A 12209-nucleotide genomic window follows, 5' to 3' on the forward strand; every position below is an offset into this window, starting at 1 on the left:
TTTGCCAATCATTTTGATCGTGTCTTCCGCATGACGAAATAACATATGCTGAGATGCGCCAACTGTTACAGCGCAAACACTCACAGTCCTCAGTGCTGGGGACGGGTGGCGTGTCATGACATACCATACTGTCGACTTACTTCTCAAAACGCCGCTAAAATAAAAATGCTTTCTTTTCATGAGCTTTTCCTTGACTATTCTTAATTATTCATTTTCGCCATTTCATATAACTTAAGGAAGATCGTTTATTGTGTGTATGATTTACACTGGAATGTGCAATCTCAATGTCTTAGGACATATATTAATTATTATACCCAAGAAAACACTTCGATTGATTAAACACCGTCAGTGTATCGTTAGTCGTCAACTGCAGGAAACGTCCTCGCTCTGTGAGCGGCACCGGGAAGCAGCCGTGATTACTACAGCCTACACTACATACTACCGCATCGAGCAGGTCCAAGCTCATTCAGTCTAGTGTCCAGAGCCTCCCGTCCAAGAATAAACTGCATGCTGCTTATATATCGCATGCATTATTTTTGGCGTTGAACACTCGAAACACTGGTTCAATTGGGCGAAGGGGAGAATTCGTTTAATATAATGAGTCACTGAAGCGGTCAGGAGGGGGGGGGGGGCGCTTCTAATTTTCAGGCAGTCATTATTCCAGCACCATGGAGCGGACAGCGACAGCGGGCGAGAACATGTAGAGTCGTGGACTGCGTGGATTGCGGAGGATGTTGGCGAACAGGACAGCCGACGTGCCGTTCCTGTCCTGGGAATACAACAAGGGAACATGCTTATCGTACTGATGGAGAGAAATTGACGATTCTCTTGATCCATTGCCAGTCAGCGGCGGAGCGGCTACTGAGTCGGTTTTGATCCGGAACGTAGCGTATGCCATGGGCTGAAATTTTCAAATCAAGACTTGAAGAGGGATAAAAGAACGCGCCCGGCCGGAACCGATAGCAAATCCCCACCTGTTAACAGAATAGGTAAGCTTTTGCAGTTGTGTCTAAAATCTGCCGTAAGGCTGATTTGGAATCTAACGCAATATTGGTGGGCAAATTCAATTTGCAAGCTTAATAAAGCTGCAAGGGATAGTCGTACTAAAAACTGCATAGATGTGTGTTATAGGAAGGCAGAGAGATTTTGGCTACGCGTATCGCCAGAGAATCGTATTAGTCATGGTGTCATTTAATTACAAAAGTAAAACCTCCAATTGAAAGCCTCGTGGAAAAGACTACACAAAGCCCGCCTTTAGAACCGCTCCTGAGCTGAAGCCACTTTTACTCTTCAATGCTGACCGAATGGGTGATGGACAGACTGCCGTGTCAGATAGCCTTCCTCAACCTTTACGTAGCAGCAATTTCAGGTGAAATGATACACACAGCCCACAACTACACCGACCTCGTTATTCTGATAGGCCTTAACACGAAAACTACACCTTAAAATGCCAGACACTCGCCTTTATACATACGTGTCTTTGTGGAATGGGTCTGTCCCGTTTAATGAAGGATAATGCACAATTTAACCAAACATCAGCCATGATCTGATATTTAAAATCTGTTATTTCGTGATGTTGGAGAGTTTGTGCTCTCCTGAACTGGGATATGCGTGTCATCATTTTTAGTTTAGCTTGACTAATAGGGCTGCCAAATCCCTGCGGTTAATGGAAGTTTTTCTTCAGAATTAACAGGCCACGACTGTGTGCTCGCTGCGCGGTTGAGTTGAACGACAGACGGGTAATTTATGCACCAGGAATACAACTAACTATTCTGTCGTCTGGTGCTTTCATAAACTCAGCATCTTTCAAGAGACAATGTAGATTAAAATCTTTTCTCACCGATTTATTTGAATAAACTCTGGATGGGTTCATCTTGCCCATAAGTCTTGTAAAGAATACAAGTATTTTCTTTATAGAAATGAGAAGTGGAGAAGTTATATGTATGTTATGTACACACACACACACACACACACACACACACACACACACACACACACACACACACAAGATCCCCCACACAGAACTCTAGCATGTTGTGCCTTCTATCTATGTAAGGCAAGGAGCTTCTCTGCAAAGTAGCCTCACGCCTCACGTTGATGCTGGTTTGCTTGACGACTATCAATCCACAATCAATTTTTAAAACGGATTAACGGGAAGGATCTAAAAAAAATCATCATGGAATCTCCCCCAGTAATTTCTAGGTTTTACCATCTTAGTAAACGGAGGGCAGAGACGGCTGTGACGGTCCCTTCACGAGCTGCTACATTAGGCGGTAATGCATGACTGTAGCACCTCTGTGGTATGTAAGGTCAGGTTTTTATAGCTGTCTTCCCAGAAGGCATAAACGGAATATGCTACTGTACTCCAGAAGACTTCCGTCATGCCACACTTTCCCCTTTTGTGGTATTTTTCAGACCCTTTCCCTCTCTCAGAACGATCCCTCCAGTTGTGCTGTAACAATTAATCGGTTTATATCGGTTTTAGAATATTTTAAACAGTTTTCTACTGTCGCTTTACTAATCTTGTCACTAATGTCAGTCAGCCATTGTAGCCATAACTATGGTACTTTGCTTGCTGGGGGCTTCTGTTTCATCATGTGAAATTCACTGCCAGTGGTGTGTCAGTGAACCACCTGTCACTATATCTGCCACTACAGTAGATGGATGAGGTCTGTGGACCATGGAGAGAAAGCATCTGCTTTTTGCTGTCGCCATAATCAGATCATTAGACTGTGAAGGCAAAGTTCCCGTCAGCTTCTCCCCAGGAGAACTGAGACGTGCATTTCTGGGTACTGGTGAATCACCTCAAAGCAACGACCCCCCCCCTCCCTGAGTTTGCTTCTCCTGCGCAGGGACCAGGGACACACCTTTACCTCTTAATGAGGTTTTCACGTAATGACAGCGCGAGGACCCTCCCACCAGACTTGGGTTTAAAGACGCCGTTCTTCGACTGGCAAATGTTTTGATTTGTAGCACGATTATGAATTCACAGAAGGTTTATTTCCTGAACATGTTAATGTGGTGTATATCCCTAGCTCAAAACAGTACTGGGTGAATACTACCTTTCCATCAGCGCATCAGAATTATAGTGCAAAATGAATCCAGATTCAAAAACGCACTTGATTGTATTGTCAGACTGTAAGCCAGCAAGCACCACAGTTTTGCTTAATTATGTATTCCAAGTCATGCAGAATGTTATGCATCTCATTAATATTTTAGAGATTATCATGGTGATTATTCACAACTCTTTTAATAATTATAGAAATAGATAGATTCTTGCACTGTTCAAGTGACAGACCGTTGTGTAAGTTATCTATCTTTCTGAAAACAGATTACATTACTCACACACAGCACCTTTACAGAAATCCATGACCAGTCCCCTAAAGAGTCTGTCCAATGTCCTTCGTCTGATGTAAAGTGGACGGCCCGCCCCGTGCTGTCTGCGCTGTCTGCACTGTCTGCGCTGTGTGCGCTGTGTGCGAGGCTGATTCTCGTGCTGGGTCACTTCCAGTCAGCCTCTCAACCCCACCCCCCAGACGGTGAAGTGACAGGCACCAGTACAGCACAGCTCTCCGACCGGCGTTGAGGTCAGCTGGGCACTGACTACGGCGTCAGGCCCACAGTGCTACTCTGTACCTCCCAGTCACCCCGAGGAATAACGGCGTAGAAAGCACAAACGCCTGACCCCACGTTATACTCTGAGAGAACCGAAGGAGCGGCTGGGTAGCTTATGTAACCGAAACGTTGTGTAAGTTCAGTTATGGTTAGGACCCAAACCGTAGGATTCAATCCAGTTAGTTTCCAAAAAAAAAGGCTTTAATATCACAACGTTTACCACAACCATATGACATAAAGAACAATGAGTCAGTTGTCCTTTTTTCTGCACCAGAGCAACTTTACGCAATCCTTTCTCTTCAAAATGTAGGGGGGGGGGCACACAGCAACACAGCCTGCTGACACACAAGTTTTCATGTATAAAGAAATAGCTTTGACATTTTAGCTGGAAGTTTGAAAACGCGACATCTTTCCCTGGTCCAAAAACCGCTGGTACGTCACGCCCCAATCTGAGACACGGACTGTGCGTCGCCTGCCAGCCGGGGGGGGGGCGCACTGCGCAGCGTTTCAGCAGAAAGGGAGGAGTAGCTGTCTCCCTCCCACCCGCCAGCCTAGCAGGCAGGGAGGCCTCTGGGTACTTGTGTGACACAACTGCTTAGTGCTCCGCTCTTGATGAAGGCCGCCGCTGTGTGAACCGCTGCGTGATCCGTGTGCCCAGACAGGCCTTGAACTCCGCTACGAGTGCGCTTTACTGGCGATGAATCACAAACGGAAGTGTGAAACGGTCTACGAAATGTTGCTGTGCAAGGAAAAGACTAATATTGGTATGTTATGTGTTATGTCTGATTTGACGGTCACGTTTATCCCATATTGATTATCTTAATCCATCTTTCTTTTATTTAAGAAATCTAGCACTAGAGTTCCACTGTGAGATGCTGAGAAACGGGTCTTTATTATTACCACTATGATGCATTTAGTACTGGATTTACAAAAGTAGACAGGATGCTGCAGCCAGAGTATTAACACATATGAGAGAGAGCGTCTTACACCTATTTATCATATATCATTACTGCACTGGCTGCCTATTTCTTTGAAATTATTATTTTTAAGATTCTCTCACTGGTTTTTAAATCCGCCGTTGAACTTTCACATATTTCTGAATGCTGACGTTATAATTAGTGGATGAGAGATTAATTGGCGCTTTAATATTGTTCATTAGGTGAAGACTCTTAAAGATTAGTCTTATCTTCAGCTCTAGAGGCTGCTTTTCTAGATCTTGCTTAATATTTCACTGCTTTACTAGATCATTGGGAATTCTGTACTAGCTAAGGGAAATCCCCTTTCTCTTCATATATTTGCTTGGCTGCAGTTTGGCTCTAGTCTGTATCACCCCAAAGCAGAATATTAATGTGCTGTAAGGGTCTTTTGTAGACATGGGTTTGATTGGTGTGGCAGGTACTGCCAGTGTTTGCTCTGTGACTTCGTTAAGCATACATCCATCCAAGATACCATATCTGGTCCATATAAATATTCATAAAGATACTCATCAAAGACGGCGTTTGTAGCCTCACTGCTTCTCATTATGTCTGCTAATATGTGCCAGTTAGTCTCTTGTCAACACGACTCAATTTATTCCATTTTTAATGGGGCGTCCTCGTTTAACACTAGGTGTCGAGGGTGCTAGCGGCTAAGAGGCAAACAAATCCGAATGGAGCCTCCCCTTCGTTTCTCTGCAGCGCTGCCACTTGGTTTGGAGTCGTCCTCCTGGCTAGCGGTAGTAATTATGCGGCTTCGTTGGTGTAATGAGCCTCGGTGGGGGAGACGGTTGCGTTTGATTGGCTCTGGCACCTCCCAGGTATTCCGGAGCCGTTCCTCTCCAATAGCCATCCATCACAGCACAGCAGGTCAAGCCCCGAGTCATAAACACCCCGCTCTCATTTACTCTTCCTCTCTTCCCTTGTTGCTGTTAAATAGCCTAGATGTGTGGCAGACCACCAGGCCTTTCTGATTTATTAACTAATGAGGGACAGAATGCGGAGATTCGGGTGGCCTGCCTTGAGCGCTGGGGTGTCTGTGCATTATAATGATGTGAAAGGATTGCAGTGGCGGGACAGACCTCATGACCCACAGTGAGATGAGCGGCGACGGGCCACACTTTTGTTCCTTTAGTAGTTACAAACTACTGCAATCACCTCTTGGAGAGAACACGGTTCGAGGAGCTCTGAGTAAGCCGTGGATTCAGGTCAGGTGACTCATTTTTGGCCGATCAAGTTATTTTTTTTATTCCTGGAAAAAGTCCGTAGCTGGTTTGTCTGAGGGCATTCTCCTGCTGTATGCCGAAGCGTTTCATCTTCCTCATCCTCACAGGAACTGTCAGGAACTCTGTAGGCCTCCTAATGTGTTTTCTGGCAAACATCAGCGTGCCTTTTAAATGAACTTCTCTTTTTACTATTTTACTATGTTTTTAACATTTTTTATCTTTTATTAAAAAATATATAACACAACCGTACAAGAACAAAAGTTCAAGAGTTCAAGGACAAAGAAAACAAAAAGCAGATGGCCTGTTTTAAGTGGGTAATCTGTGTAATTACACTAATGGCTACAGAGTGGGAGAAGGTGCTGAGTTGGTGAGGGTATGGAGTTTAGCATTTAGCAAAGGTGCACAGGCCCTCTTGACCTTGTGTTCTTACTGGTGGTTTTCTTCTTGTAGGTTATACTGGTGTTTAGTTCTCTTTTATTGTAGTCTCTGAGGCCTTCAATAGTGAATTCACCAACTGAATAGGGTGACTGAATTTTGTGGTGACAGCTGTTACATTGATTAAAGGTGTTTACTCAACCACTACCACTGAGGGAATAGCAGCGCTCGTGTTCTCTCTGAACTCGTATTTAAGGACTACACTGTACATCCAGTCTCGGAGCACCCTTGAGATGGAAGCCCATATTTTAATGTCGTCTTGTTTGCGTAATCCTTATGGCCTTGGCTGGGGGTTCCTCACATCTCTGTTCATGCATTCTTCAGCTTTTATCTCTAAAATCACACAACATGGCATTAAAATCGCAGGGGCTCGACATTCTTAAAACTGCACATTCAAAACGCTTAAGCTGTTTATGCATCAAAATGACTTCAGTTTGCACAGATCTAAAGACAGGTCGCAGATTTGAATTCACTGTGACTGAGACCAGTACTTAAATAAGAGTATCGAGCCAAAATGGCCAAGGGGCGTGGTCAACACTGGCTGTAGACAGTGGCAGGATGAATGCTAACGTAATCGCTAATCACAGCCCAGCCTTGCCAAGCTGGCTCAGAGGGATGAAGACGGTCTTCACGTTCGGGGGTCAAGTGCTACGTGGCCATTTTCGTCTAGTGAATGAAATAATCAGAGACATCACGAGTGGGCATTTCCTGTCTTTTTTATTTTTCCACAGCAGAATTACACTGCGCCCAGATGGCGATGCACAATTCATGATCACTGGCTACTGAACACATCCGGAAGTGTGATGTAGCTTAAAACACCTACCTACTGCTATAAAGTAAAAAAAAATAAAATAAAATAGCCCTGTTGCCAGATTATCCAAGCCAGAGTAGAGATTAACATGGCAACCAGATGTCATATCTTTACAATCGACTCGTGCCTTATGGCAGCACATACATAATCAATAACGAGCCTTTCCGATGTTTGATCTCCTGTTTCGAGGGGTTCTAGTAATTCCAACGAGGTCGTTTGTGTGTGCTGGTGTTGATGAACAATGAAAGTAGAATAGCTCCAGCTATTTTAGGCAGAACTTCACTTATGCTAATTTCCTTTATGTTAATTATGTTTATTGTTGAATCCGTACTGTGATAGTTTGGAAACAGAAATATTGTGAGATTTCGTAAATTATTGCAGCTTTGCAGCATTGTAGGTAATAGAGGAGGAGAAGAAGGTTAAGCAGCCTTAAACCGACTGGCAGAAATGTGTAGTGTGGTGTCAGTTCAGAGGCTCGGTGTAAAACCTCCTAGACCTCATCAGCTCGCCCATGAAAGGTGGGGACCCCAGACAGCTCAGCAGTAAACAGCGAGGATATTTATTCTGTCTGAATCACTGGCCGAGGAAAAAGCCACACAGGAGGATATGCGGGTCTCCTGCAGCTTGTGGGAATGTGCTCACTCACCTGTTCTAAAAAGAGTTGTGAAACGCTGAGGCCCAGCAGGTAGGCGAGCCTCCGGGAGCGGCTGAGTGAGACAGATAGCACTGCAGTAGCAAAGGGGGACTTTGAATTATATGACCCGTATGTGTGTGTGTGCCTGTGTGTGTGTGTATCAGGGAGTGGGGGTACATGTATTTAGATTACCGTGGGGATGAAGTATAGACATTTTGATGTGTTTTTTTTTTTTGTTTGTTTGTATATTTTTTTAGACTGCCCCAAATTACCATTCAAGAACTGTGTGAATGGAAATAGCCGGGCAGAAGATAACCAGACTGATTCTGCCCGGAGTCGTTTCCTCCTGTGTGAGTTCTGGGAGTTTTATTTCAGAGTAGCGTGACACGTTCACTCACTCTATGGTTAATCACTCCACTATGTTCTGAAAACACTTTAAGAACTGCTTGCGTTGACCTTTCTGGCGAGGTACTTTAGTCTGTAGACGAACAACGTGGCACTCTAAAATGACATTTTATGTCATTCCCGAGGTCCTTTTCATGTGAAGAGCTACATAAACTAGAGTTTGCTTTTCTTTATTCAATATTCAAATGTAAAATCGTAAATTTTTTACCTCAGGTATGTTGATGTAAAGTTTTTGGCGGCTCTGTTCTACAGCCTTATAGTAATTCCAGAGTCTCAGAACCGATCTGTGTGTGTTTTCAGTAATAAACTTATTCTGTACAGGGTCACTGTAGAATATACGACTTTGTAGCTTAATCTTTACATATTTACAAAAGATTTAGAAATGGGAATTGGTTGCCAAGCACAGCAGTCTGTCTGTCTGAAATCTTTTGGAATTTCCTGTGAAATGTTCGTCACTCCATAGTAAATGTATAAAGGTCAGATGCATCTCAACATGAAAGTAGTTGATGGCAGAAATGAAAAAAAAGGGTGATGTGATGAAATAGTATCTGTGTACTAGCGGAATATTGGGAAAAAAAAACATGCAGGCTTGCTTTTTCTGTAAGGTATAGCAAGTATGCTTTGTTGTCTGAACACATCTGCAGCAACGAAAAAAGGTGCTTCAGTCAGAGGGGATGGGAATTGGTGTGAGTCAGCGTTTCTTGTATCTTCGGCAGCTGGTGGTTGGCGGGGTGGAGGGACCTCCAGACCGAGCCAGTCCCACCTGCAGCCCCAACGTGAGGAGCAGCTGGTACCCCAGGGTCCCCACAGACCACATTAGGCTCATGGCTTGACCGCCACACTTGCGGAGCTGTGGATTCTTTTTCTGTGCAGGTAAAACCTTACAAACTAACATGCTGAGATAGCGCACGGCCAACATGAATAGCTTAGTTCAACGTTAACACAGCTGGTCATAGACATTATACATAGATAATACTGATTTGCTTAATGAGTGTGAAATAATACAGTGATGCAGTAGTATCTGAGGATATGATGCCAAAATTAAAATTCGTGTGAACTACTTTCTCATAAAATTGGTCTCAAATGGCTTGGCTAACTTTGGCATATATTTAAAAAGGATCTTTTTAAGATGCATTTCTCAGAGAGGATGAAGGAAAGGTATATGTAACACGCTCCATACCTGTATGAAATCAGCAATGCATATAAGAGAACGGACGTTGGCATCTTATTTTCTCTTATGAGAAAATCCACCGCTCAAATGTCGAGCAGACCGTACAGACGCAGCAGGGGACTAAGCATGGAGACAGCTCTTCATCACGGAGACAATAATGTCTCACAGTCTCATTAGACGCGAACTGTGCAGCTGGGAGCTAAAAAGGTTCTAGACAGATGCCTTTTTACTACAGATGAGGTTAAAATCTATTTAAAACAATTATTTAAAACAAGTGGTTTTTTAAGAGTTCATGTCTGGGTATTTTAGATAATGGATTTCAAGCAAAAAAACCCACAATGCATAGCTATGGTTGCATATATAGGCCGCTTTGACGGAAATGTCAGAGTTCGAGGTTTTAATGCAAATTTAATGGAGTTTGATGAATTTTCTGACTGTTTAGTGCATCTCCAGCTGTTCCTCCTCCAGAGAAGGAGAGCATTACCTCTAGATTATTCCCCTCTGGCGTGCATAGCCCTCATCGCTGCCCCTTGTCTCCTCGCTTTTCATCTCAGACGGCAGCAGAGAACAAAAGTCCGGCGTCGTTCAGACAGACCCCTCGACGCCCTCTCTTTGAATAAGCGAAGTGCAGTTCTGATTCTGTGATAGAGCGATTCAGAGTCCCTGAGTTACTCTTGGGGGGGAGAAAAAACACAACATCTCCATAACAACCTTCCAGGAGAGAAGGTGGTTCCAACTGTTTTGCTTCATGCAGCTTTAGCAAGTGCATGTGCAGCTTTATTTAACAAATATACGTTTGTAGCTATACGTAGCTGTGCTGTATTCGTATAGGTTGGGGTTCCTAAAGGGAGACTGTTCGTGTTTAAATTCAGCACACGGGAGGCCCATGTTTTATTCAAATAGATTCAAATAGATTTTTTTTTCAGTCCTCAGACCCATATTGCAAACATTCTCACATTGTAAATTACCAAATTACAAGAGTATAAAGCTGTGAATGGATACAGTAATGTGATACACACAGGATATATAAATATATAGTATTACTGGTCAGTGATGCCTTTATGCAGAGGTTGAAGTGTAATGCATTTATGGTCTGTTGTGTCTGACCAGCGAGTAAACACCATTCAGGAGTAGTTCACTTTTCCTGCATGTCCGTAGTTTTATTAGATTGGTGATTATGGATATGACTAAAATGTTAAGGAGTGATTTGCCTTCTTTCAATTAAAACCCCTTCCAGTTGCTCCCATATTGTATGTCTGTATCTAAATCAGTGGATTTAACAGCCTGTAAGTCATTGATGTGACAGGAAGGCAGATGGAGATTCATTGTAAAACAGAATTTATGAAATTGGCATACCACGCATTGCCAGTGAATTTCTGCATATTTATTGCTTACTGTGGTAGTTGTACAAAACTGGATCATTTCAGCTTCGGGTACAATCGGTGTCAGTGGTGCGGTTGTAGTGCCTGGGTTAGTGATGTTAGTGAGGTTATAATGAACGCCACTGCTGCTGTGTAACGTGGATCCGACCTTGTCTTCACAACGCACAGCCCTTGGATATTTTGCTGTGTGTGTAATTTTCTGCGGTGTTTTACCGCATAATGTGGTATTGGCCAGAGTACTGTATTTACATTACATGAAGCCCTTCAATACAATGCCTTATTAGCAGCAGGCTTTGTAAGACTGCCAGTTCACTTTATGATTTGTGATGTATATGATGTGTGTGTGTTTGTGTGTGTGTGCGCGCGTCATTCAAAATGAATGTGCTGTTTATTCAGTAAAGGAAAAAAACAAGGAGACGTGGAAAACATGAGAAGGATAATCAAAAGAAAAACACATCACAAACATGGTAGACGTTCTCCTAATAACTGAAATTAAAACAGCACATTTAAAACACACATCTCATAACATTCACTAAATAAACCTGAGAGAGGCATTATGGGAGTTCCTGCTGGGCCCTGCTCCACTTTCCCTGACTAGCCCACAGCCTGACAACACCCCTACCTTAGTGCTACCATTACTGCACAGACCACTCAAGGTTGTGCCATCCTGACGACCCGACCCGCCTGAACGCGTTCAGATGTGCCGGCACACCCTGCTTCATACACGCCGTCCTCCTAAGTCCCCGTGAGCCACACACAGGATGACGTCCCTCGGTCTGCGTGGCATCAACAACTGCCCCATGATGCCCAGGCACCCGGTCCTGCTCCATGTGGTGAAGCAGCCCAGAGTGCAGCTGGAGCCCAACTGGCCCGACTGGTGCTGAGAGATCTCCCCCATACTCCTCCTCCCGGGCACGGAGCAGTTACTCCCAGCTGACGGCGCCGAGCCCGGTGTGGCTGGGGCTAACGGTGGCAGCGTCGTGCTCTTCTCAGCTGCCGTGCGTCCACCTTGGAGATTGTGAGACACAGCCAAGCACAGAAAGCACACGTTCACCCTGCTGGTTCCACTGACCCAACACTCTCCCCGGTCCTGTGAGCTGGTGCTGTGGTGTGGCTCCATCAACAAACCCATGATACAAGTGAAGTTCAAGCACCGTGAAGTCCAGAAATCTCCGCAGCTGCCCGCTGTGGCCCGCTATCACTCCTCATCCACCTGAAACGGCTCCTGCTCCGGCTCTGCTCAAATGTGACCCGGGACGCTCGTGGGACGCTCGTGGGACGCTCGCGTGCCACCGAAGGAGCTTGTGCTCCTTTGTATTTGGACACAGCCGGACATTTGCTGACTCTGGGCGGTCATCAATTCTGGGAGCACAGACCAGTACGACTTCCAGGAGGAAATTGCACCAGCACCTGGGGATGCCGGTGAGCACTCACTCCATTAAACACTGGAATGTGGCTCATGCATTACACAGTCTGACAGACACTGCCAGAGAACGGCGGCTTTTCCATCTTTTCCTTGGCGTCTGGGCTGACTGCTACTTGCCAGTACCTGCTCT

General features: G+C 44.6%; 1 protein-coding gene across 4 annotated transcripts in view; it reads left to right on the forward strand.

The window, feature by feature from the left end:
- The first annotated feature begins 338 nt into the window (after positions 1–338).
- Positions 339–12209, forward strand: part of sntg1 (syntrophin, gamma 1) — a 52438-nt gene continuing 40567 nt past the window's right edge. For 2 of the 4 annotated variants that reach the window (XR_013120609.1, XM_076970787.1), the window contains exons 1-2: positions 339–989; positions 8817–8973. The gene's annotated coding sequence lies outside the window, so the exon portion shown is untranslated. Of the gene's footprint in view, positions 990–4207; positions 4380–8816; positions 8974–12209 lie in introns of those variants that run through there. The other 2 variants (XM_076970788.1, XM_076970789.1) reach the window with 2 other exon arrangements.

This window comes from Brachyhypopomus gauderio, chromosome 13, assembly GCF_052324685.1.
Source record: "Brachyhypopomus gauderio isolate BG-103 chromosome 13, BGAUD_0.2, whole genome shotgun sequence".
Taxonomy (NCBI): domain Eukaryota; kingdom Metazoa; phylum Chordata; class Actinopteri; order Gymnotiformes; family Hypopomidae; genus Brachyhypopomus; species Brachyhypopomus gauderio.